General features: G+C 47.9%; 1 pseudogene; it reads right to left on the reverse strand.

Annotated features, from left to right (window-relative positions):
- Positions 1–7807: 7807 nt before the first annotated feature.
- LOC135889548 (gastrula zinc finger protein XlCGF57.1-like) overlaps positions 7808–26502 on the reverse strand; it is a 43028-nt pseudogene continuing 24333 nt past the window's right edge.

Consider the following 26502-nt stretch of genomic DNA (forward strand, 5'->3'; position numbering starts at 1 on the left):
CGAACAGTGGCTGCAGAGCTTTTGGATGAGGAAAGCCACATTCATGGGACTGTGTGATGAGCTCGCCCCAGCCCTGTGGTGCAAGGACACAAGAATGAGAGCTGCGTTGGAGAACCACTTGGCAATTGCACTGTGGAAGCTGGCTATGCCACACTGCTACCAATCGGTCTCTAACCTGTTTGGAGTGGGAAAGTCGACCATTAGACGCGTGTTGACAAGTGTGCAGGGCCATTAATTGCATCCTGCTCTGAAAGACAGACTCTGGGCAACGTGTGTGACATTGTGGATGGCTTTGCACAAATGGGCTTCCCTAACTGCAGAGGGGGATAGATGGCACGCATATTCCAATTCTGGCACCTGACTACCAAGCCACTGAGTACATTAATCACAAGGGGTATTTTTCTATGGTTCTCCAGGCACTTGTGGATGACCGTGGGTGTTTCACGGACATTAACGCAGACTGATCCAGTAAGGGGCATGACACATGCATCTTTCAGAACACTGGCCTATTCCGGAAGCTGAAAGCAGGGACTTTCTTCCCTGACCAGAAGATCACTGTAGGGGAAGTCGAAATGCCCATTGTGATCCTGGGAGACCCTGCTTACCCCTTAATGCCGTGGCTTATGAAGCCATACAAGGGGCATCTTGACAGCAGCAAGGAGCGGTTCAACAACAGGCTGAGCAAGTCCAGAATGACTGTTGAGTGTGCTTTGGCCATTTAAAGACCCGCTGGCACTGCCTATGTGGAAGGCTGGACCTGGACGATGACAATATTCCTACGCTTATAGCCGCATGCTGTACGCCCCATAATATCTGTGAAGGGAAGGGTGAAAGCTTCACTCAGGGCTGGACGGCTGAGGCTCAGCACCAGGAGGCTGAATTTGAACAGCCAGAGACCAGCACTATTAGAGGGGTGAAGCGTGGGGCCATAAGGATCAGGGATGCCTCGAAGCAGCAATTTGAAGCTGAAAGCCACTAATATTTGTTGCTATGCTCGGGAGTGCAGTGCTTGTAATGCTAAGAGGTGATTGCGATTGGTGCAGACCATGCACTATAAAGGTTTAAGGGAATTGCGTGTTTCTTTGCAAAGCTGTGTTTGCTTTCCATTAATGGAATAAAGATTGCTTTCAAACCAAAACTATTCTTTTATTAAAAAGCAACCACCTGAGGAGAGAAAAACAAAAACAAAAAAACACATCAGCACTGTGGGGGATGGGGGAAGGGAGGGTCCCATGAGGAGGTGGGGTCCAGGGAGGGTTAAAGATTTGTGTATGTCCAGGTATCATATGCAATCTTATCCTTTGGAGTACAGTGCAGCAGGTACTGTACTTCAGCAGGAATAAACTACAGCGGGACGGGTGTTGAGTGCACTGGGTACTGGGCGTCCGCAGGGCTAAACTGTGCTGGGGCAGTAATGGAATGCAGTGGGTACACACTGGAACCAGGAGGTTGCTAAGAGTGTGTTGGCACTGTCTGGAGGGTGAATGGGAAAGAGTTTTGCGACAGCAGATGAAGGGGAGGGTGGTCGCGGAGCTGCTTGGTTTGCAGTGCTAGTAGCGCCTGCAGCGTGTCTGCTTGGCACTCCATAACGTTTAAGAGCCACTCCATGGCTTCGTTCTGGCACACCGCGCTCTCCTTTCGGTCCCTCTTCTCACTGTCTGGCCACTCCTTCAATTCTTGTTTTTCGTCCGTGGAGTGCATCATGACCTCATGCAGAAAGTTCTTTTTAGTTCTTCATGGCCGCTTTCTAATTCTGCACAGCCATTCAGCCAGTGATAACAAAGAGGGAGGCTGGGATTCCAAGGGCATATCTGTGAAGCCAAAATGCAACATTTTACAGAAGCAGTATTGTTTGCAAAACACAGACCACTGATGCAGTGATTTAAAACACAGCCACTATTCACATACCTATCACTAACTGGCTGACGCCAAGCAAGTACAAGACTCCCAAAATGGTAACAGCAGGGGCAGGGGAAATCACTGTTCCAGGACCGTACTGTACACTGGGCACGTGGCTCTTGGGGAGAGACAGCACTGTGGGGGGGGGGGGGGGGAGCTTATAATCATTTCTGTGCCCATATTTTCCACAAGCTGTGTTCATTATGGAAGATATCTCGCTGCTGAGGGTGAGCAGGGAATCAAGGGAGGGTCTTCTCCAAGACTGTGGTGTCCGCCCTGGCCCTTATGTGGCTCGCCTGTGTGCAGCAATGCTCCCCCCCCGCCCCTCCTGTGACGGCAGAGTAGTGCAGAAAAGTTACCCTTAATGGGGCAAGAAACACAGCAGCTCTGCCAAAGAACCTGCGGCATCAGATTGCTCTGTATCTCCATGAGAGTTTCGTGGAGGTCTCTGGCGCAGATTCCCATGAAGTGAGGGAGTCAATCATCACCCTGTTCCAGTCTATATGGTTTTATAAAAATATAAGTGAGTATAATGTAACTGGGATATGCTTCATGCAAAAGGTCTCTTGTAAGGTATCATTACAAAGCTTATAATCTACTGAGTGTGATCATCCTATTTGTAGAAATGTACCACTCTTGTATCTAAAACTAGAAATATAAAATGTAACTCTGAGGGCCTATTGTAATTATGTAAAGTGTGGGCCATTAATGATGGTTTGGAATCTTGATGACTCCCATTGTCTGCAGATGGCTGTTTACCTGTGAGTCTCCCTGTATATGTGCGTGCTGGCAAGTGAGTAATGGAGTCTTGCAGTGACATGTGATCATGTCACCTGAACTGGAATCCATCTTTAACCTGGTGCTTTTCCAGTGAGGGGGGGTGGAAACTGAGAGAGACAAAGGGTTCCCGCCTTATGCAAAAGATATATAAAGGGGTGGAAGAGAACAGAGTGGAAAAGGAGCCATCATGGAGAATCCCCTAGATAACACCTAAGCTGGAACAAAAGCTGTACCAGGGGAAAGAATTGTGCCCAGGCCTGGAAGGTGTCCAGTCTGAGAAAAACTTACTGAAGCATCTCTGAGGGTGAGATTATCTGTATTTAGTTTGATTAGGCATAGATTTGCGCATTTTATTTTATTTTGCTTGTGACTTACTTTGTTCTGTCTGTTACTACTTTGAACCACTTAAATCCTACTGTCTGTATTTAATAAAATCACTTTTTATTTAGTAATTTACTCAGAGTATGTATTAATACCTGGGGGAGCAAACAACTGTGCATATCTCTCTATCAGTGTTATAGAGGGCGAACAATTTATGAGTTTGCCCTGCATAAACTTTATGCAGGGTAAAACGGATTTATCTGGGTTTAGACCCCATTGGGAGTTGGGCATCTGAGTGCTAAAGACAAGCACACTCCTGTGAGCTGGTTTTCAGGTAAACTTGCAGCTTTGGGACAAGTGATTCAGACCCTGAGTCTTTGTCAGAGCAGACTGGAGTGTCTGGCTCAGCAAGACAGGGTGCTGGAATCCTGAGCTGGCAGGGAAAACAGAAGCAAGGGTAGTCTTTGCACGTTGGGTGGCAGCTCCCAAGGGGGTTTCTGTGATCCAACCCGTCACAGGAGGGTCTTCTCCAAGACTGTGGTGTCCGCCCTGGCCCTTATGTGGCTCGCCTGTGTGCAGCAATGCTCCCCCCCCGCCCCTCCTGTGACGGCAGAGTAGTGCAGAAAAGTTACCCTTAATGGGGCAAGAAACACAGCAGCTCTGCCAAAGAACCTGCGGCATCAGATTGCTCTGTATCTCCATGAGAGTTTCGTGGAGGTCTCTGGCGCAGATTCCCATGAAGTGAGGGAGTCAATCATCACCCTGTTCCGCCACTCAGACTAGGCATGTAGTGGTACGCACATCATACCGACATGAGCCTGCTTTCTGCAACCCTCCTGCCCCCAAGAACTCACTTCAGTGATTCCCAAAATCGAAGCCACTTACCAGGGGCCTCCTCTCCTGTTTGCGCTTCGCCAAGCTCCGACAGCTATGACTGGCTAGCCTCCTCCGGGGTAGAGAAGAACTCCTGGCTGCATGCATCTCTGACCTCTGACTCATTCTCTGCCTCTGGGTCTCCCTCTGCCTCCACATCCTCATCCAAGATCTCCTCCTCCTGGCTTGGTCCACTCTCGACTGGCATGTGAGCCACCGAAGTATCCACAGTGGCCTTCGCAGTGGAGGTGGGGTCACCAGCGAGTATCACATCCAGTGCTTTATAGAACCGGGAGCTCATGGGTGCAGCACCGTAGCAGCGGTTTGCCTCCCGTGCCATGGAATAGGTATTCCACAGCTCCTTCACTTTGACCCTGCATTGCAGTGTGTCCCAGTCATGGCCCCTTTCTCTCATGCATCATGAAATCTGTCCATAGGTATCATAATTCCTACAGCTGGAGCACAGCTGGGAGTAGACAGCCTTCTCTTCCCAAATGCTGATGAGATCCAGCAGCTCAACATTGCTCCAAGTGGGGGATTGCCTGGTGTGTGGAGCAGGCATGGTCACCTGGAAAGATGTGCTGAGACTGCTGCACGCATCACAGAGCAAACAGGAAGGGGATTTTCAAAATTCCCAAGGAATTTAAGGTGTGGGGTTCATGGTTGGTCACCTGAGGGCAGTGCAGTAGAATTCAAACTGATGACCAGAGAGGCGAGAACAGGGATTGTGGGACACCTCATGGAGGCCAATCGCAGCGCTGTAATTGACCAGGGTGTCTAAACTGGCACCACAGTGCTGTAGCCCTGGTGCAGGAAGCTGTACACCTCTCGTCGGGGTGGGCTTTTTACAGCGCTGCAACTGCTCAGTTTCTGTGCAGTAAGTGGCTTGGCAGTGTGTACACCTCGGGAGTTACAGCGCAGAAAGCCGTTTTCCTGAGCAGAAACTTGCCAGTGTAGACAAGGCTGTAGATGGCTTACATAAGAATTCAAGACTGGTCATACTGGGTCAGACCAATGGTCCATCTAGCCCAGTGTGCTGCCTGAGAGTGACCAGTGCCAGAGGCGTCAGAGGGAATGAACAGAACAGGCTTGTTGACCTACAAGGTGAAGGTCTGTCACCCTTACCTTTAACTTTATTGTTGTTGATTCCTACTTACCCTATCTTAACACACCTCCCCCGAGGTCTCTGGACAAATCAGGTGTGAACCACTTCTTTGATACAGATGTATCCCAATCCAGCTGAATTGAGGCAGACTTTGGGCCAATGTCAATTTGGAAAATACCCGCTTAACCCAACAGGTTTCTCAAAGTATCTGTTGCTGTGAACCGCATGTAGTGTGGATGTGTGAACCCCAAAGATATCAAACATGAAAGAAACACAAGGCCAGTTTTGGGGAGGTTTCCAGAGCTGTGCTCAAAAGGAAAAGGGGCCTCAGCACCTATAAAAATAACTGGTTGCAAAATTTAAATTACATTAAAAAACCAAACCAAACCAAAAAAACAACCCAGAAAAACTACCATCACACATCCATCAGATTTTGACATCTGCTGCCTGATGTGACATGTTTGCTTTGCAAACAAGAGACCTGGAGAACTCTGTGGCTGTTACCACAGCTGGGTAAAAGGTTCCAAATCTTGTCTCAGATAATTTACCTCCTAACAGAAGATTTAAAATTTATCAAAATAAATTCCATTTTAAATAGAAATAATTAGTCTATACTGGGTCTCTATTCTCATACAGGCTATTTCTCTCACATGTTCCCCCACTCTAATTCTTTTGGAGTGAGGTTTTAATTTCAGGATTAGCCACTATTTCCTATGTAGTAGGAGGCGGCAGGGAAAGAACTAGAAGAAAACCTGAATTATATTGTAACACTGAAAGTTATCACATCATCAACCTCTTCCGTGACACTAATTAACTTCATGTTTAATTTCATTGTTGCTGGTAACAACTTATTCAACTATTACAAAATATAAACCGATAGGGCAGTTTTCTCTTAATTCCCATTTCCACCCAGTCAGCTTTATGAGAAGTCACATTCTACAATAACCTAGGAGCCTTCCATTTCTGAGAGTTCATTTCTCCCTGGGTCTTCTCCCAGAAGTGTGGGTGGAAGTGGTCTCACACTACATGGGAAGGCTCCATCATGAGAAAAACCACCTGTGCTCTATGTTCACACTTTCTAATCCTTCGAAGTAGGAACAGGAGGAGAAGTGATACAAATGCATTAGACTTAATAGCAAATCTAAGAGACCAAACCAGAGACTCTGGACTTAGCATTCATGTATCCTGCAGTCTGAACTTGGAATCTGATACATTCCCTCACTGGCTACTATCATTTGCACAGCATGGAAGTGCTTCTTGTCCAACAAGGCAGCCAGATTGGGACCCATAGGCATGGAATGGCTATGAAGGAATCAGCTGTTTCTCTCTGTGCTTCATGAAACTTTGGATCCAGATGATAAAAGACAGTTGTGCCCAATTTAATCATGGCATACTTTAGGAGTGTGACCAATGCCACTTAACAAGGCAGCAGGGTTCTAAAAATAGTTTACCTGGGCCATAGGTCACCATAGCTTCCATCTCTGGGGTGAAAATCAATCACTAGTTCCTGCAATTTCTACCTGAGTTCTTGTCAAATTTTTGACCTTACTTGGAGTAATTTTACACTTCTCTGGAGTAGAATTCTTCACCAACCACACAACATATCAGTAGCGATAGTGAGGTATAACTCCCCCAATTATGCCCTTTTATGTCTTTAATCTGGTGGCACAGATTTAAATTAGGGACTAAATTCAGGTGCTGCTTAGAATCCCTGTAAGACACCAAATGTCAGGTGTCTATTAAAACGGGGTATCTTTCTGCAGCTATATCATATTCAACATGGATTTCATTTCCTACACATTTGCAGCATCTCCCAGGGGTGAGCTGAAGAGAAATGTCACTTCCATTTTTCCCATCCCTACCTAGATAGGGATTGCATTTCCCAAATAATAGGCAACATGCATCTGATTAGGAAGGAGATATCTTCAGGAGCGACCTCCTGCAGGGCATGGGCCACAACTGCTTTAGGAGCCAAATGCATGGGTATTTTGCTTAGTTACAAATCATTTACTAGGGAATACTCTTCCCAGCCCTTTAGAAAAAATATTGACCTAGCCAATTGAACAACAGGGGGATTGGGATGGTGATGGGAAATAAGGGAATCCCTCTGACTTATCCTATCTTCTTCTGTTGTTACAGAGGGTGAAATGACATTTTCCCCTATCCCTGCCCTGTTCCTGCTCTTTCTTATAGTTCAATATATTTTAAGTGAGGAAAATGGTAGTAAAAATATCTGCTCTCCAGCACAACCTGAAGCAACATCAGAGCAACTGGGAATGAAACAATTTGTTCCAGAAGGGGGAACTTGATGACTAAGAATTGCTTTGAAATGGGGGAACAGTATAATTGTGACGCTCAGGGTTCGTTTAGACTAGGAAAAGTGATGGAGTTTAGGTCAGGTCAAGGGGAAAGCTAATGCCAACCACTGCACCTGGGCTGCATCTGCTCTACAACTATAATTGTCTTTTTAGACCAAGATCACTAACTTGAGCAGCCAACGCCATGTACAGTCCTAGTGGATGTAAGGCACAGGTAGTTTTTGCCTCAGTGTACCTTGTTGGGATCAAACCTCTCTCTCCAACCTGGAGCAGATGAACATTCCTGGCTGGAGGGACACACACTCCTACGACTCAAAAGGAAAGGAGTTGATCGAAAAGATCACAGGACTGACCCCAAAGAAGGGTGAGCTGCAAAAGGCAGAAGCAAGCAACTCATCTGGTGGAGCTGAGAGACCACGGTGAAGATGGTGCACAGAACACTATGTGAGAATTAGCAAATGTGTTTATTTTTTTTTTTTAAATCTTTGCCCAGCCCTAATCAAGGCATGTGTTACAGTTCTCTCATATGGATTTCTTGATGTCTAATAAGGTGTGAGCTCTTTTTGAAGCTTTTCCCACACTCACAGCATCCATAAGGTTTCTCACCCGTGTGGATTCTCCAATGTATAATCAGGTCAGAGCTCCGATTGAAGCTTTTCCCACACTCAGAGCATGTGAAGGGCGTCTCTCCTGTGTGGATTCTACAATGTGAGATAAGTTGTGAGTGCTGACTAAAGCTTTTCCCACACTAAGAGCATGTGTAGGGCATCTCTTCTGTGTGGATTCTCCAATGTATAATCAGGTCTGAGCTCCGACTGAAGTTTTTCCCGCACTCAGAGCATGTGTAGGGCATCTCACCTGTGTGGATTCTACAATGTCTGATAAGGTGTGAGCGCTCATTGAAGCTTTTCCCACATTCAGAGCATGTGTATGGCTTCTCTCCTGTGTGGATTCTAAAATGCCTGATAAGGTGTGAGCTCTGTTTGAAGCTTTTCCTGCACTCAGAGCACCTGTACATTGTCTCACCTGTGTGGATTCGCTGATGTGTCATAAGGTTTGAGCGCTGATTGAAGCTTCTCCCGCACTCAGCACATATGTAGGGCAACTCTCCTGTGTGGATTCTCTGATGTCTGATAAGGTGTGAGCGCCGACTGAAGTTTTTCCCGCACTCAGAGCATGTGTAGGGCATCTCACCTATGTGGATTCTACAATGTGTGATAAGGTGTGAGCGCTCATTGAAGCTTTTCCCACACTCAGAGCATGTGTAGGGCCTCTCACCTGTGTGGATTCTACAATGTCTGATAAGGTGTGAGCGCTCACTGAAGCTTTTCCCACATTCAGAGCATGTGTATGGCTTCTCTCCTGTGTGGATTCTACAATGCCTGATAAGGTGTGAGCTCTGTTTGAAGCTTTTCCTGCACTCAGAGCATGTGTAGGGCAGCTCTCCTATGTGGATTGTCTGATGTTTGATAAGGGCAGAGCTCCGATTGAAGCTTTTCCCACACTCAGAGCATGTGTAGGGCTTCTCTCCTGTGTGGATTCTCTGATGCCTGATAAGGGCAGAGTTCCGACTGAAGCTTTTCCTGCATTCATGGCATGTGTAGTGTGTCTCTTCCAAGTTGACTCTGTCACGTGTTATAAGGTCTGAGTGGCTACTAAAGTTTTCCTCTGGCCTCTCCGGAGTCTCACAGGCTTTTGCTTTTTCTCGGAGTGCACAACACCCGGAAACATTCCCTTTGCATCTTCCTGATAATGTTCCATATGGTTCTACTTGCTCAGCATCTTCCTGCTGGGGTTTCTCCTCCTCATTCTCACTCACCATCCCATCACCTGATGGGAGACAGAGAGAATCCAGACATAGGTCACTCCCTGCACCAGAAAGAAAGGAAATCTCAGAAAGAGGAATGGAAAAAGGGATGAACAAACCGAAATATGTGTGGGAGAGATCAAACCTATCAGGAGCTGATTTTCCCCAAACCCTTCCACAGAGGAGAGAGGAAGGAATCAGTTTTGGTCTGCATCTCACCAGAACACTCAGGGGAAAGTGAGATCAGGGAGGGATCTGCTGCCAGTTGTCAGTCAGAATAGGAGGGAAGCCATGAGTGACATCTGCCATAATGATTCCACATCTGCAGGGAAAAATCCTGAACTTGGAGAGCTCACCTGGTCTTCGTAGGGCATCCCAAATGTTTCCTGCATTCCCAAACAGTTGTTGAGTTGGTTTAACCAATTCCTCACCTGTGCAGGCAGCTCTCGGGAGCACTTCTTTCTCAGAGCCCTGGAGGTCTGGGACCCATGGCTCTTCCTCTCGTTCCAGCTGCGAGATCACATCAGGTTTGGAAATTGGAAACCCTACTGCAGGCAAAGAAAACAAGGGAGGTCCATGGAATTTGTGGGATACTTGTCCCAAAGAATATTCCATGGTTTTAACCCCAGCTCATTTTTAAACAGTAAAATACCAAGGCAATCTTCCTTGGCTCAAAGTGGCAGGAGAGTTATTATTATTATAAATCATATTTATTACCTTAGTGCCTAAGGACCAACTAACAGTGGGTCCCCATTGTGCTAGGCAAAGTACAAAGAATAGTAGATGGTCCATGCCCTGAAGAATTTACAATCTAAATAGACAAGACAGACACAGAATGGGGGAAGGGGTAGAACCCACTGTTAGAATATAGATATATTCAGGCCTGCCTGTAAAGGCCTATGCTTTAAGAACTTAGGTGTATTTTTATCACTTAGCTAGTTACAGGGGTATAAAAAACAAAGAATCAAAATCACAGTCTGCCTGTGTATGGGCCTTCTCTCCCTAGGAGTATCTGAGGCCTTGTTCTTAGGCTAAGGCCTTTGGCTAAGCAGCAGGGGCAGCCATAAACTGGGAAGCGAAGGGTCACATCCTCACATCCCAAACCAGTCACACTGAAATAAGGTGGTATTGGGCTGTTAGGAAGATGATCCTCTTCGTATAGCGCCCATTACCACCAGATAAAGAAACAGATCTTAAGATGGTTAAAGACAACTTAGTTTGATAGCATCCTGTCTGGCAAGAAAGCACTTATCAATGGTTGTTGTTGTGAAACACTCATTTCTGTATTGTTTTATCTTTATGACCACCACTTTTCATTTTTAATCAGTCTGGTTCTCTAATTGTTTCTCTCTGCTGTATAATTAATTTTGCTAGGTGTAAGTTAATTAGGGTAGTGGGATACAATTGGTTAGAGAATTATGTTATAATATGTTAGGATTGGTTAGTTAAATTTCAGTACAATGATTGGTTAAGGCATAGCTGAGAATATTACTCTATAAACGGGGTCAAACAGGAGGGGGGAAAGGAAATTGGAATACTAGAATATCAGGGTTGGAAGGGACCTCAGGAGGTCATCTAGTCCAACCCCCTGCTCAAAGCAGGACCAATACCCAACTAAATCATCCCAGCCAGGACTTCATCAAGCCTACCCTTAAAAACCTCTAAGGAAGGAGATTCCACCACTTCCCTAGGTAACCCATTCCAGTGCTTCACCACCCTCCTAGTGAAAAAGTTTTTCCTAATATCCAACCTAAACCTCCCCCACTGCAACCTGAGACCATTACTCCTTGTTCTGTCATCTGCTACCACTGAGAACAGTCTAGATCCATCCTCTTTGGAACCCCCCTTCAGGTAGTTGAAAGCAGCTATCAAATCCCCCCTCATTCGTCTCTTCTGCAGACTAAATAATCCCAGTTCCCTTAGCCTCTCCTCAGACGTCATGTGTTCCAGTCCCCTAACCATTTTTGTTGCCCTCCGCTGGACGCTTTCCAATTTTTCCACATCCTTCTTGTAGTGTTGGGCTCAAAACTGGACACAGTACTCCAGATGAGGCCCCACCAATGTTGAATGTTTGTTAAGGGGGGGAACGGGAATAGGGATACAGGCAAGGCTCTGTGGCATCAGAGCTGGGAAGGGGGACACGGGGTAAATGCTTTGTGGCATCAGAGCTGGGAAGGGAACACTGGGGAACAGACTGTATTGGCGTATAGAGATAAGCCAGACTGGTGTGAAGGGCTTCGGAATACGTAATCTTATAGGTGTAAAAATTGTACAGGCTACACTACCACTCTTTGACATCATCAACAAAGTGCCCATTTCTTCCCAGGTAGGGGCCCTGCTATGGCAGGGAGGAATGCAGCAAGGACTCAGGATCGGTGGCCAGGGTGGCTGTGCATAGAGATGGGGAGGTTATATGGGGAGGGGGTAATGAGTGGGAGAGGGAGGTCGAGAGTTAAAATAATAATATTTGGGGGAAAATGTATAATGAAGTGAAACTGAACAGAAATAGAACTGGAGTGTAAGCTCTAACGCAACAAGGCTTCGGTAGGGATTCGAGGTTAAAGGTCTGGGATCCCCCACAGCTCTAGATCCCCAAACCTCTCCTCCCTCCCACTGACCTACCCAGCCCACTTTCTGGGTGCCTTTCCTCCACACTCCCCTCCCCTTGTACCCATTACTCTCAGATGTCACCACTTCCCGGTACCCTGGCAGCTTCTTGTATTCTCTCCTCATCTCTCACTACCTCATCCCTCCCTGCTGGTTCTTAGTTCTAACCCTGCAAACATCCTCCCCATATCCTGACACCCCAGAATTATCTCCTCTCCTCCCACAGCTCTGTTCTCCCTTCACCCGGGGGGTCCTGAATGGCAACATTGTAAGCTCTATCAAAAGAGCTCATTTGACTGTCACACAAGCCATGCATGAGTCATACACATATTTACTCAATTTAGAATTCTACAGGCAGCATATTTTCCTCTCTCTCCCACATGGAGCTGATGAACATTCCTAGCAGGAGGGACACATGCTCCTACAACTCAAAAGGAAAAGAGTTGATAGAAAAGATCACAGGACTGACCCCAAAGAAGGGTGAGCTGCAAAAGGCAGAAGAAGGCAACTCATCTGTGGGAGCTGAGAGACCACAGTGAAGATTGTGCAAAGATCACTATGTGGGAATTAGCAAATGTGATTTTAAAAAAAAAAATCTTTGGCCAGCCCTAGTCAAGGCATTTATTATAGTTCTCCCTCATGTGGATTTTCTGATGTTTAATAAGGCTTGAGCTCTGATTGAAGTTTTTCCCACACTCAGAGCATCCATAAGGTTTCTCACCCATGTGGATTCTCTGATGTGTGGTAAGGTGTGAACTATAAGCGAAGCTTTTCCCACACTCAGAGCATGTGTAGGGTTTCTCTCCTGTGTGGATTTTCTCATGTACAATAAGGTGTGAGCTCCGAGTGAAGCTTTTCCCACACTCAGAGCATGTGTAGGGCTTTTCTCCTGTGTGGATTTTCTGTTGTATAAGGCGGCTTGAGCTCTGATTGAAGCTTTTCCCAAACTCAGAGCATCCGTAAGGTTTCTCACCCATGTGGATTCTCTGATGTGTGAGAAGGGCAGAGCTCTGATTGAAGCTTTTCCCGCACTCATGACATGTGTAGTGTGGCTCTTCCAAGTTGATTCTCTCGCGTGTAATAAGGTCTGAGTGGCTACTGAAGTTTTCTGCTGGCCTGTGCTGAGTCTCACAGGCTTTTGCTTTTTCTGGGAGTGCACAACTCCTGGAATCATTCCCTTTCAATCTTCCTGATAACATCCCCTGGGATTCTACTTGCTCAGCATCTTCCTGCTGGGGTTTCTCCTCGTTCTCACTCACCATCCCAACACCTGATAGGAGACAGAGAGAATCCAAACATAGGTCACTCCCTGCACCGGAGAGAAAGGAAATCTCAGAGAGGGGAATGGAAAAAGGGATGAAAAAACCAAAATATGTGTGGGAGTGATCAAACCTATCAGGAGCTGATTATCCCCAAACCTTTCCCCAGAGGAGAGAGAGGAAGGGATCAGTTCTGGGTCCTCATTGCACCATAGCTATCAGGGGAAAGCGAGATCGGGGAGGGATCTGCTGCCAGTTGTCAGTCACGTTAAGGGGGAAGCCATGAGTGACATCTGCCTAATGATTCCACATCTGCAGGGAACAATCTTGACCTTGGAGAGCTCACAAGGTCTTTGTAGGGCATCCCAAATGTTTCCTGTATTCACGGACAGTTTTTGACTTGGTTTAACCAATTCCTCACCTGTGCAGGCAGCTCTCGGGAGCACTTTTTTCTCAGAGCCCTGGAGGTCTGGGACCCACGGCTCTTCCCCTCGTTCCAGCTGTGAGATCAGATCAGGTTTGGAAACTGGAAACCCTACTGCAGGCAAAGAAAACAAGGGAGGTCAGTGGAATTTGTGGGATACTTGTCCCAAAGAATATTCCATGGTTTTAACCCCAACTCATTTTTCAGCAGTAACATCCCAAGGCCATCTTCCTTGGCTCAAAGTGTCAGAAGAGTTATTATTATTAATAATCATATGCATTACCTTAGTGCCCAAGGACCAACTAATAGTGGGTCCCCATTGTGCTAGGCAAAGTACAAACAGAGAATAGTAGATGGCTCATGCCCTGAAGAATTTACAATCTAAATAGACAAGACAGACACAGAATGGGGGAAGGGGTAGAACCCACCAGCAGAGTGAACTATGTGAAGGCAGAGTGACAGATCTGATGAACACAGGCATACATCTTGAGACTATCGTATTTAAGGTTATGACTAGGGCCAGTGTTTTCTGGAAATTGCCGCTATAACTGCATTTTTCCCCCCGACATTACTCTTATTTTCTGGAATCACCCTTCATATCTGGAATTTCTGATCCGAGGGTGGGTGGGGCATGCAGGGTCACAACCCTCCAGATTTCTGCCCAGACACCTGACTCCTCCCCAGGGCGCAGGGCAGAGGCTGGCTGTGGTTGAGACTTGCTGCCAATTTCTTCCCTCCTCATACAAGTCTGGGCTCAGCAAAACTACCGTGGAGCTTCCCCTGGGTAGGCGGGGCCCTTGGCAGTGGGACGTCGGGCTCCCTCATCATGCTGAGGAGCGGACGGCGCTCGCACCAGCTCTCGGCTGCGTCCACAGCACCTCTCCCCTGCTATCTCCCCTGCACACAGCTGGTTAATGCCCCGTCTCCCCAGCACACAGCTGGCTCTAGGCTCTCAATGCCCAATGTCTAGGCCCCAACTCCCCCACACAGCTGGCTCCTGTTGCCTCCCCCCAATGCATTTTCAGGCTGTAAAGGATAATATATTGCTCATGTTTGTCAATTACTCTGTTTTCATTGCCAGCAAACACTGGCCCTAGTTATGACTGTTATCTGTATATTTGAGCCAGCCCTTGAAACATGAATACTTCACAGACTATGATGCTGAGATGGGCCAGATAATACCAGGGAGGGCTGAGGGATGGGTTTCCTGTGCAATCTGGTGTCACTAAGGGGTGATGAATGCCAGATCCTAAAGCTGGTTATGCAGATCTCCATCTTTTGAAGCTTTGCCCCATGAACAAAGGGGCAGGGACTGATTTAACCTCTTTCAGGAGACTGAAGAAGACAGACTTTTTGGGGAGAAACAGCTGAGTTTGAGCTGACTGAGGGGGTCTTTTGGGACTACAAACTGCCATGACCTGATAACCAAGAGGTAAGCTTTTAAGGAAGGCTTTAATACACTTTGGAAATGATCAGGGATTTCCATGAGGACTGATGAGGGGACGATGGTAAATACGAATTTAGATGCTTTTCTTGTTTTATATCTTTTCCCATAAGGCACACTGACACTGTCACGGATCCATACGATCTGTGCAATGCCCTGGCTTTTAAACAGTCCTTGGGAGGTGCCCCTTGAGTGCACTAGACCCCCAAGGGGTCCCACTCTTCCACAAGGATAGGCCATGTAGCTTCAACATCTGAGACTGAGCGTCTGGCTTCAACGCTATTATTTCAAACTGTGAGCTCTGTCAGCAGGTCCAGCTGAACGACACTCCTGTTCAGAGACTGTTCCTCAGTCAATGAACAGAGCAAGTTTTTGCTGTGACACTGGGCAGACTTTTAAAACATAGCAGGGTTTATCAACTAAAACACAGCACTGGAAAGTCCTTAGATTAGCACAGGGAAGCAAAAAAGACAATATATTCCATACTGGCCAATGCCCTTGAGCCATGCTGCTGTAGAAAACGCTTTGGTTTCCTTTCACTGTGACTGTTCATTTGTCTTCACTCCAGTAGAGCTCCCTGCGTCTGCGAGCCCAGTTCTTCCTGCTCCCAAAAACATAACGAGTCCATGTATGCTTCACTCAGCCAAGGGGAGATCCTCCGTGGACAGGTGACAATTATTCCCTTGTCTTGTCGGGTATTCCATTGATGTAGATTGGCCCCAGCCAGTCCTTAATGACCCATTCATATCACCCCATGACAGATACATGACAAAACACCTCATGTCTCCTGCTCATTATGATCATAGCAATACCAATCACAGAGGGAAACTGAGGTGTGTATTGGCATCATACAGGTATCACCAAAATTCCCACCTCTATCACACACACACACTGCTCACAGCCCTTGGAGAGAGAGCAAAGCACAGGAACTAGACGTTAGTCCAGTGAACACAGTGGAGGACAAGCTGCAATCCTCAAACCTGGTCAAAAAGGAGAGACATGTGGGTCCCCACCCAGAGAGAGGGGCTGGCTAGAGGCCTGATACCTGAGAGGGCATTGCTTGAGCAGACCATGGAGGCAGGACAAAGGCTTAGCTACCCCAGAACTGTGACATCACAAAAGCACATTTTGGGGCATTAGGAAATGTAGTGACTCAGGTGTAATGGGAGGGAGAATTAAACTCCCCCAGTGTGTGGAGAAGGCTGGGGAATTAAACACTAAAATTCAGGAGCAACAGCCTCTAATTCTTCCAGAAAAGGAGAATGTAAGAAACAAGAACTGGGCCATGCAACCTCAGGAGGAACAGGCTCAGAGATCCAAGGAGCCTGGAGGAAAACAGCTTGTGGCTGCTGCAGATGGGGCGAGGGGGGACAAGACTCTCCAAACTCTCACTCCTGTTGACCCTGACCTGATTTTATCATCTATGACCACCATGTCTTGAGGGCAATTTTATACTCGCTAGAGGTAAAATGTCATTATCAGAGTATTGCTTATTAGCTTGGAACACGCGTGGAGGGGCAAGGAGGTGATCATAAATAAATGGGTTATTAAGGGCAGGTCTACACTACAGCCGGGATCGATGCTCTGAGATCAATCCACCCGTGGTCGATTTAGTGGGTGTAGTAAACACCCGCTAAATCGACTGCAGATCACTCTCCAGTCAACCCCTGTACTCTACCCAGATGAGAAGAGTAAAATAAGTCAGCCCCCTGCAGCATACACCCTGTGGTAACTCGACCTAAGGTACGCTGACTCCAGCTACTTTATTCATGTAGCTGGAATTGCGCAGCATAGGTCGACTGACTGTGGTACTATAAACATAGCCTAAGCTTGCTACAGTTAAGGGCCTTCTATTAGGTTGAGGCTTTGTGGGAGTAGTTATGCTGAAGTCTGGGATTTACCTGAATAGGCCTAAGGAGAGAACCCCAGGTCAGATATTTTGCACCCTCATTTTGAGAGACTAATGAGTAACCACAAACAGGTGCAATACGCCACAGGATTCTGAAAGAAGGGGCGGGCTTTAGCAATTAGGTTGCTATGCAGTATCTCAGCAGTTGGACGCATTCATATATTGGAATTATTAATAAATAAGTGATGTAAATCATGAGTATTAATGCTTGATGCTTAATTATGGACTTCCCAAAGGCCACATATGGGTTGGGGCAGCTATTGACATTATTGTAATCAGAGTAAAGGAGCAGATATGGTATATAGCCATCCTATTACCATAATAAAGTGGATAAAATACGTCTCCTAGTGACCATTTTTTCATTTTGTCGGGTCCCTGAGGGTATGTCTACAATACGAAATTAGGTCGAATTTATAGAAGCCGGTTTTATAGAAATTGTTTTTATACAGTCAATTGTGTGTGTCCCCACATAAAATGCTCTAAGTGCATTAAGTGGGCGGACCGCGTCCACAGTACCGAGGCTAGCGTCGACTTCCGGAGCGTTGCACTGTGGGTAGCTATCCCACAGTTCCCGCAATCTCTGCCGCCCATTGGAATTCTGGGTTGAGATCCCAATGCCTGATGAGGCAAAAACAGTGTCACGGGGGATTCTGGGTACATGTCGTCAGGCGCCCCCTCCCGCCCCCCCCGGTGAGAGCAACTGCAGACAATCTTTTCGTGCCTTTTTTCCTGGGTTACCTGTGCAGACGACATACCATGGCAAGCATGGAGCCCGCTCAGCTCAGCTCAGCGTCACCATATGTCATCTGGGTGCCGGCAGACGTGGTACTGCATTGCTACACAGCAGCAGCTCCTTGCCTTTTGGCAGTAGATGGTGTATTACGATTGGTATCCATCATCGTCGTACTCCTCAGTGAGTTCGGACAGAGGCGCCTGGGCAGACATGTTTTGTCTCCTGGAGACTAAGTCCTGCCAGCAGTCCTATTGCACCGTCTTGGCGATGATGGTGAGCAATCGTAATGCAGCATCTCCTGCCAAGCACCCAGAAGATGCCGATGGCTATCAGTCATGCTGCACTGTCTGCTGTCAGACTAAGATGTAAAAGATAGATGGACCAGATTTGTTCTGTATTCATTTGCTTCTCCCTCCCTCCGTGAAATCAACGGCCTGCTAAACCCAGGGTTTTGAGTTCAATCTTTGGGGGGGCCATTCTGTGTGACAGTTGTTTGTGTTTCTCCCTGATGCACAGCCACCTTTGTTGATTTTAATTCCCTGTAAGCCATGTCATCACTCGCCCCTCCCTCCCTCCGTCAGACAATAGTTTCGCGCCTTTTTTCAGCCCAGACGCCATAGCATTGGGATCATGGAGCACGCTCAGATCACCACGGCAATTATGAGCACTATGAACACCACGCGCAATGTCCTGGAGTATATACAGAGCCAGAACATGCCAAAGCAAAACCAGGCAAGGAGGCGATTGCAGCGCGGCGACGAGAGTGATGAGGAAATTGACATGGACATAGACCTCTCACAAAGTACGGGCCCCAGCAATGTGCAAATCATGGTGTTACTGGGGCAGGTTCATGCCGTGGAACGCCGACTCTGGGCCAGGGAAACAAGCACAGACTGGTGGGACCACATCGTGTTGCAGGTGTGGGACGATTCCCAGTGGCTGCGAAACTTTCGCATGCGTAAGGGCACTTTCATGGAACTTTGTGACTTGATTTCCCCTGCCCTGAAGCGCCAGAATACCAGGATGACAGCAGCCCTCACAGTTGAGAAGCGAGTGGCGATAGCCCTGTCGAAGCTTGCAACGCCAGACAGCTACCGGTGAGTCGGGAATCAATTTGGGGTGGGCAAATCTACTGTGTGGGCTGCTGTGATGCAAGTAGCCAACGCAATCAAAGACCTGCTGATATCAAGGGTAGTGACTCTGGGAAATGTGCAGGTCATAGTGGATGGCTTTGCTGCAATGGGATTCCCAAACTGTGATAGGGCGATAGACGGAACCCATATCCCTATCTTGTCACCGGAGCACCAAGCCACCGAGTACATAAACCGAAAAGGGTACTTCTCAATGCTGCTGCAAGCCCTGGTGGATCACAAAGGACGTTTCACTAACATCAACATGGGATGGCCGGGAAAGGTACATGATGCTCGTGTCTTCAGGCACTCTGGTCTGTTTCGAAAGCTGGAGGAAGGGACTTTCTTCCTGGACCAGAAAATAACCGTTGGGGATGTTGAAATGCCTATCGTTATCCTTGGGGACCCAGCCTACCCCTTAATGCCATGGCTCATGAAGCCGTAAACAGGCAGCCTGGACAGTAGTCAGGACCTGTTGAACTACAGGCTGAGCAAGTGCCGAATGGTGGTGGAATGTGCATTTGGACGTTTAAAAGCGCGCTGGCGCAGCTTACTGATTCGGATAGACCTCAGCGAAACCAATATCCCCATTGTTATTGCTGCTTGCTGTGCGCTCCACAATATCTGTGAGAGTAAGGGGGAGACATTTATGGCGGGGTGGGAGGTTGAGGCAAATCGCCTGGCCGCTGATTACGCACAGCCAGACACCAGGGCGGTTAGAAGAGTAAAGCAAGGCGCGGTGCGCATCAGAGAAGCTTTGAAAACCAGTTTTGTGACTGGCCAGCCTACGGTGTGAAACCTCTGTTTGTTTCTCCTTGATGAACCGCCCCCCCACCCCCCGTTCACTCTACTTCCCTGTAAGCTAACCACCCTCCCCTCCCCCCTTTGATCACAGCTTGCAGAGGCAATAAAGTCATTGTTACTTCACATTCATGCATTCTTTATTAATTCATCACACAACTAGGGGGATAACTGCCAAGGTAGCCTGGGAGGGGTGGGGGAGGAGTGAAGGACAAGGGGACACAGCAGTTTAAAACTTTAAAACTTTAACTCTTATTGAAGGCCAGCCTTCTCATGCTTGGGCAATCATCTGGGGTGGAGTGGCTGGGTGGCCAGAGGCCTCCCCACCGTGTTCTTGGGCGTCTGGTGAGGAGGCTATGGAACTTGGGGAGGAGGGCTGTTGGTTACACAGGGGCTGTAGCGGCGGTCTCTGCCGGACCATCAACTCTTGCCTTCTGTCAGCAAGCTGACGCCACTTATCCTCTTCAGCCCGCCAGTTGCTCTCTTCAGCCCGCGATTCAGCCTGCCACCTCTCCTCTCATTCATATTGTGCTTTTCTGCACTCTGACATTCACTGCCTCCACGCATTCTGCTGTGCTCTGTCAGCGTGGGAGGACATCTGGAGCTCAGAGAACATACCATCCCGAGTCTGCCGTTTTCTCCTTCTAATCTTCACTAGCCTCTGTGAATGAGAAACATTTGCACCAAGTGGAGGAGAAGGGAGAGGTGGTTAAAAAAGACACATTTTAGAGAACAATGGGTACACTCTTTCACGTTAAATTTTGCTGGTCACATTACACAGCACATGTGCTTTCGTTACAAGGCCGCATTTTTCCTCTTATATTGAGGGCCTTCCGGTTTGGTGTGAGAGATCACTCACGCAGTGCCCGGCAACAGAATTCGGCTTGCAGGCAGCCATGGTAAGCCACAGTCTTTTTGCTTTTTTAACCTTCATAACATGTGGGAATGGTTTCAAACAGCAGCGCCCCCATTTCCCATACCAAACACCCGTTGGGTTGGCCATTTAAAATGGGTTTGCAATGTAAAAGGAGGGGCTGCGGTTTCCGGGTTAACATGCAGCACAAACCCAACTAACCCCCCTCCCCCCCCACACCCAATTCTCTGGGATGATCACTTCACCCCTCCCCCCCACCGCGTGGCTAACAGCAGGGAATATTTCTGTTCAGCCGAGCAGGAACGGGCACATCTCAATGTCCCCTTAATAAAATCACCCCATTTCAACCAGGTGACCGTGAATGATATCATTCTCCTGAGGATAACAAAGAGAGATAAGGAATGGATGTTGTCTGCATGCCAGCAAACACCGAGACCATACGCTGCCATGCTTTGTTATGCAATGATTCCAGACTACGTGCTACTGGCCTGGCGTGGTAAAGTGTCCTACCATGGTGGACGGGATAAGGCAGCCCTCCCCAGAAACCTTTTGCAAAGGCTTTGGGAGTACATGAAGGAGAGCTTTCTGGAGATGTCCCTGGAGGATTTCCGCTCCATCCCCATACACGTTAACAGACTTTTCCAGTAGCTGTACTGGCCGCGATTGCCAGGGCAAATTAATCATTAATCATTAAACACGCTTGCTGTTAAATCATGTGTAATATTTACAAAGGTACACTCACCAGAGGTCCCTTGTGCACCCTCAGGGTCTGGGAGCATGCCTTGGGTGAGTTCGAGGGTTACTGGTTCCAGGTCCAGGGTGATAAACATATCCTGGCTGTTGGGGAAACCGGTTTCTCCGCTTCCTTGCTGTGAGCTATCTTCATTATCTTCATCATCATCTTCCTCGTACCCCGAACCCGCTTCCCTGTTGCGTGCTTCTCCATTGATGGAGTCAAAGCACACGGTTGGGGTAGTGGTGGCTGCACCCCCTAGCATGGCATGCAGCTCCGCGTAGAAGCAGCATGTCTGCGGCTCTGCCCCAGACCTTCCGTTTGCCTGTCTGGCTTTGTGGTAGGCTTGCCTTAGCTCCTTAATTTTCACGTGGCACTGCTGTGCGTCCCTGTTATGGCCTCTGTCCTTCATGGCCTTTGAGACTTTTTCTAATATTTTGCCATTTCGTTTACTGCTACGGAGTTCAGCTAGCACTGATTCGTCTCCCCATATGGCGAGCAGATCCCGTACCTCCCGTTCGGTCCATGCTGGAGCTCTTTTGCGATCCTGGGACTCCATGGTTACCTGTGCTGATGAGCAATGTGTGGTCACCTGTGCTCTCCACGCTGGGCAAACAGGAAATGAAATTCAAAAGTTCGCGGGGCTTTTCCTGTCTACCTGGTCAGTGCATCTGAGTTGAGAGTGCTGTCCAGAGCGGTCACAATGAAGCACTCTGGGATAGCTCCCGGAGGCCAATACCATCGAATTCCGTCCACACTCCCCAAATCCGACCCGGAAAGTCCGATTTCAGCGCTAATCCCCTCGTTGGAGGTGGAGTAAAGAAAACGGTTCAAAGGGCCCTTTAAGTCGAAAAAAGGGCTTCGTCGTGTGGACGTGTCCAGGCTTAATTCGATTTAACGCTGCTAAATTCGACCTAAACTCGTAGTGTAGACCAGGCCTGAGACAGTGTAATCTGAAGCAGGGCCTCCCTTCTGATGGTCTCCCTTGCCCCTCGATCTTTGTTTCCAATGGTGTCTATAACTTGTAAGTATGCACAGTGCAAGACCCTCTTTACTATACTTATCGAAGTCTAATCATTACATGTATTGATCCTTGCCTATGATTTCAATTATAACTGTCTGTATTAAATCAAATTTCTGTGTCTTTCACCAAATTTCATCTCCTCAATTAACTTTGAGTAACCATGTACAAGGGCAAGTTGTACCCCAATATGTAATCTTATAGGTATAAAAATTGTACAGGCTACACTACCACCCTGTGACATCACCAACAAAGTGCCCATTTGTGCCTGGGCAGGGGCCCTTCTATGGGAGGGAGGAATGCAGCAAGGACTCCGGATTGGTGGCCAGGGTCGCTGTGCATAGAGATGGGGAGGTTATATGGGGCCAGGGGTAAAGAGTGGGAGAGAGAGGTCAAGAGTTAAAATAATAATATTTTGGGGGGGAAATGTAGAATGAAGCGAAACTGAACAGAAATAAAACTGGAGTGTAAGCTCTAAAGCTTGGGTAGGGATTCGGGGTTAAAGGTCTGGGATCCCCCACAGCTCTAGATCCCCAAACCTCTCCTCCCTCCCACTGACCCACGCAGCCCACTTCCTGGGTGCCCTTCCTACACACTCCTCTCCCCTTCATCCCATTACTCTCAGCTGGGCCCACCTCCCGGCACCTTGGTAGCTTCTTGTGTTCCCTCCTGGTCTCTCACTACCTCCTCCCTCCCTGCTGCTTCTTAGCTCTAACCCTGCACACACCATCCCCATGTCCTGGCACCCCAGAATTATCTACTCCCCCCTTCTCCTCCCCTCCCACGGCTCTGTTCTCCCTTCACCCATGGGGTCCTGAATGGCAACATTATACGCTCTCCTATCAAAAACAACAAGGAGTCCAATGGTGGCACCTTAAAGACTAACAGATTTATTTGGGCATCAGCTTTCATGGGTAAAAAACTTCACTTCTTCAGATGCATCTTCTATCAAAAGAGGAGCTCATCTGACTGTCACACAAGACATGCATGAATCATACACCTATTTACTTAATTTAGAATTCTACAGTCAGCATATTTTCCTATTAAAAATGAGGAAAAGGCATGAAAGCTACAGTTATTAATGTAGTTACTAATGTAGCCAATAAGGATACATTCAATGCAATTTTAAAATGACTGACGGCACCAAAAAGGCACATGTCCAAAAATGATACTAGTGTATGGGAGATAAAGCAAAAAAGGGGGGGCAAGGAAACTTGTATGATGAATAAAGGTATAAAGTTATTACTACTCAGGTTATTTAGAGACCCCACAGCTTCTAATAACTGAGGGGACAGGACTCCTTACCCAGCAAGACCACCGTTTCATAGTTCTCCTGCATGACATCCCTGTAGAGGGCTCTCTGAACAGGGTCTAGCAGAGCCCATTCCTCCTTGGTGAAATACACAGCCACCTCCTCGAAAGTCACTGGCCCCTGAAAGAGAAAGAGTCCAACACTCGGTACCTGCTGCCCCACTCACAACCCCACTATTCACAGAACAGCAGCACCAGGTAAATGGAAGCTCCGGGAGGCACATGTTAACAGAGTCCCACCCCACCTTCCTTAGAGCAGCCAGGAGGCATCAGAGGGTAGAAAGAGAGAACCTTTGTGTCTCCCAGCTGACAGACAGAGGCTGGGTCATCACATTTATCACATACCTTCTAGCTAGAGCTTAATATAGGAGATGGGGCTGTCTCTGGACCCTGCTGGTAGCTCCCTGGTAGGAATCCCAACACTTTCCAAATAAAATATATGGAAGAAAGGGGAAGTCAGTAGTAAAGAATATAAGTTAGAAAGTCAGAATTGTAGAAAGTTGGTAAGGGAAGCTATCAGAAATCAATGATCAACCAATGAAAATAAGAAGGAAGTTTTAAAAAGTAGAGTAAGTACAATATTAATCCTAACAATGGTAGTGGTAAATTTCTAGATGGAAATGGCAGAATTATCAAAAATAATGCAGAAGAGGTGTTCAATAAATATTTCTCTCCTGGATTTGGAGAAAAACAGATGATGTAACTCATATCATAAGATGTTGACGCCGACAGTCTTTCCATTCCAACAATAACTCACGAGGACGTTTAACAGCAGCTATTAAAGTTAGATGTGTTAAATCACTGGGTCCAGATAACTAGAGTTTTGAAAGACCTGGTGGAGGAGCGTGGTGGACTGTTAATGTTGATTTTAATTAGGACTTGGAACACTGGGAAATTCCATAAGACTGGAATAAAGCTAATGCTGTGCCAATATTTAAAAAGTATAAAAGATGACGCAGCTAATTACAAGAGTGTTAGTCTGAAATCGATACTGGGCAAGAGAATGGAGCAGCCAATACTGGATTTCATTAATAAAGAATTAAAGGAGGGTAATATAATTAGTACCCACTAAAAAGGTTTAGACACAATAGATCCTATCAAACTAACTGGATATCCTTATTGGATGAGATAAAAAGTTTGGTTGCAGCTAATAGTACTGATATAATATACCTAGACTTCTGTAAGGCATATGAGTTGGTTCAGCACAATATTTTGACTAGAAAGATACAAAATACACACGGCATACTTAAATAGATTAAAAACTGGGATTGTAAATAGGGAACCATGGTTGAGTGAATTTATTTCTAGGGGGTTCCTGTAAGGAATGGTTCTTGGCTCTGAGCTATTTAACATTCTTATCAATGACCTAGAAGAAAATATAAAATCATCACTGATAAAGTTTGCAGTTGCCACAAAGATTGGGGGTGGTGGTAACTAAAGAAGTGTCAGTAGATTCAGGTTCCAGCACTGGGAGTCTAGGAAGTTTTCCCAGTCCTGGCTGGAGGCTTATTTCCTGTTCCACAAAGAGGGGAAGTTCCATTCCCAACTCCTGTGCCTTGAAATTAGGACCTATCTGACACTACACCCCATATTCAGCAAGGTGGTAGGATTATAATATGATTAGGACATAATTATAAGGCATTTTGTACAAGATGAGTCATGTGTGGTGTCACTGGAAAAGTTATGATTTGCTGAATATGATTATCCTACCTGTGTGCATGGATCATGTTTGTATCTGAAGTTATGGATATTGACTCTGTATCTGTATTTCAAATGTGTTTACTCTGGGTAACACCCACAACGAGCCTTTCAGATACAACAATGAAGAAGCCAGACAGTGCTGATAGCTCATCAACAAAGATAATGGACCATGGAAGAGCTTAGCCTTCCTGTGAATGTTTCAGTCAGCCTATGAGTCATGGCTACTATGACTCAGCAGGGCACTCTAGGGAATGTGACCAGACCACATGACAATGAACTCCATTTTGGTACCTGTATTTTTCCACAAACTGGACTGGGAACTTAGTTTAGAACAAAGGGTTCCTGCTATATGGAAAAGCTACAGAAGGTGGGGTGTGTCATCATCTCTTGGCCTCATTCCCCAGACAAGAGAACTCCTGGAAGCACCTGTGGAACAAAGACTGAACTGGGGGAAGTGTTGGTCCCAGGGTGAAGGGATTTCTAGCTTGTGTATGGAAACTTGGTGGACTGCTTCTATCATCAGTCAGGGTGAGAAACTGCTAATTCAAATTCTATCCTTCTAGTACAGGGGTAGGTAGGGTGACCAGATAAGTAGTATAAAATATCGGGACGGGGGCGGAGCAAAAAAAAAAAGGGGGGGGGGGGAGGGGCGAGGCAAAAAAAAAGGGGGGGGGGGAGGGGCGGAGCAAAAAAAAAAAAAAAAAGAGTTTAAGGGGCCTGGGGCATTAGCAGGCCCCGGCCCCGCGCGCTGCCCTCCCAGCGGAGCCTCCCGCCCCCCCGGCCCGCCACGGGCATATGCGGGGCGCGGTGGGTCCGGGCGGGGGCAGCGCGGAGCGGGCAGGAGCCGGGTGGGCGGCAGGGGCCGAATCCCCGCTGCTGCCAGGGAGCCCCGCGCCTCTCCTTCCCGCTCGCGGCTGTGACTCCTTCCCGGCAGGACGCGCCTCCCGCTGCCCCGGTCACATGCGGCGCGCGTCCCCCGCGCCTAGTCTCCCTCCCGCCAGGAAGGAGCAGCTGGACGCGCGCCGCATGTGCGCGGGGCAGGCCGGGGGGCGCGTCCTGCCGGGAAGGAGTTGCAGCCGCAAGCGGGAGGGAGAGGCGCGGGGCTCCCTGGCAGCAGCGGGGATTCGGCCCACGCCCCCGCGCCGCCCACCTGGCCCCTGCCCGCTCCGCGCTGCCCCCGACCAGACCCACCACGCTGCCCCGCGGGCTGCAGGGCTGGAGCAGCCTCCAGGCTGCGCTCCCGGCCCCGGGTGCAGCAACCCGGGCAGAAGCCCTCTGGCGCGGCGGGGGGGTTCACAGCTGAGCCCCCCGTCTCCCTCCCTTGCCAGCCCCCCTTTGCCCGCCCGGTGCCCGGGTGCCGGAGCTGACTCACCAGCTCCAGGATCCAGGCACCGCCGCCACCCCGTCCCTCCAGGCTTGCGACGCCATGCTGCAAGTCTGGGAGGGAGGAGG

This window comes from Emys orbicularis, chromosome 15 (genome assembly GCF_028017835.1).
Source record: "Emys orbicularis isolate rEmyOrb1 chromosome 15, rEmyOrb1.hap1, whole genome shotgun sequence".
NCBI classification, from domain to species: Eukaryota; Metazoa; Chordata; order Testudines; family Emydidae; genus Emys; species Emys orbicularis.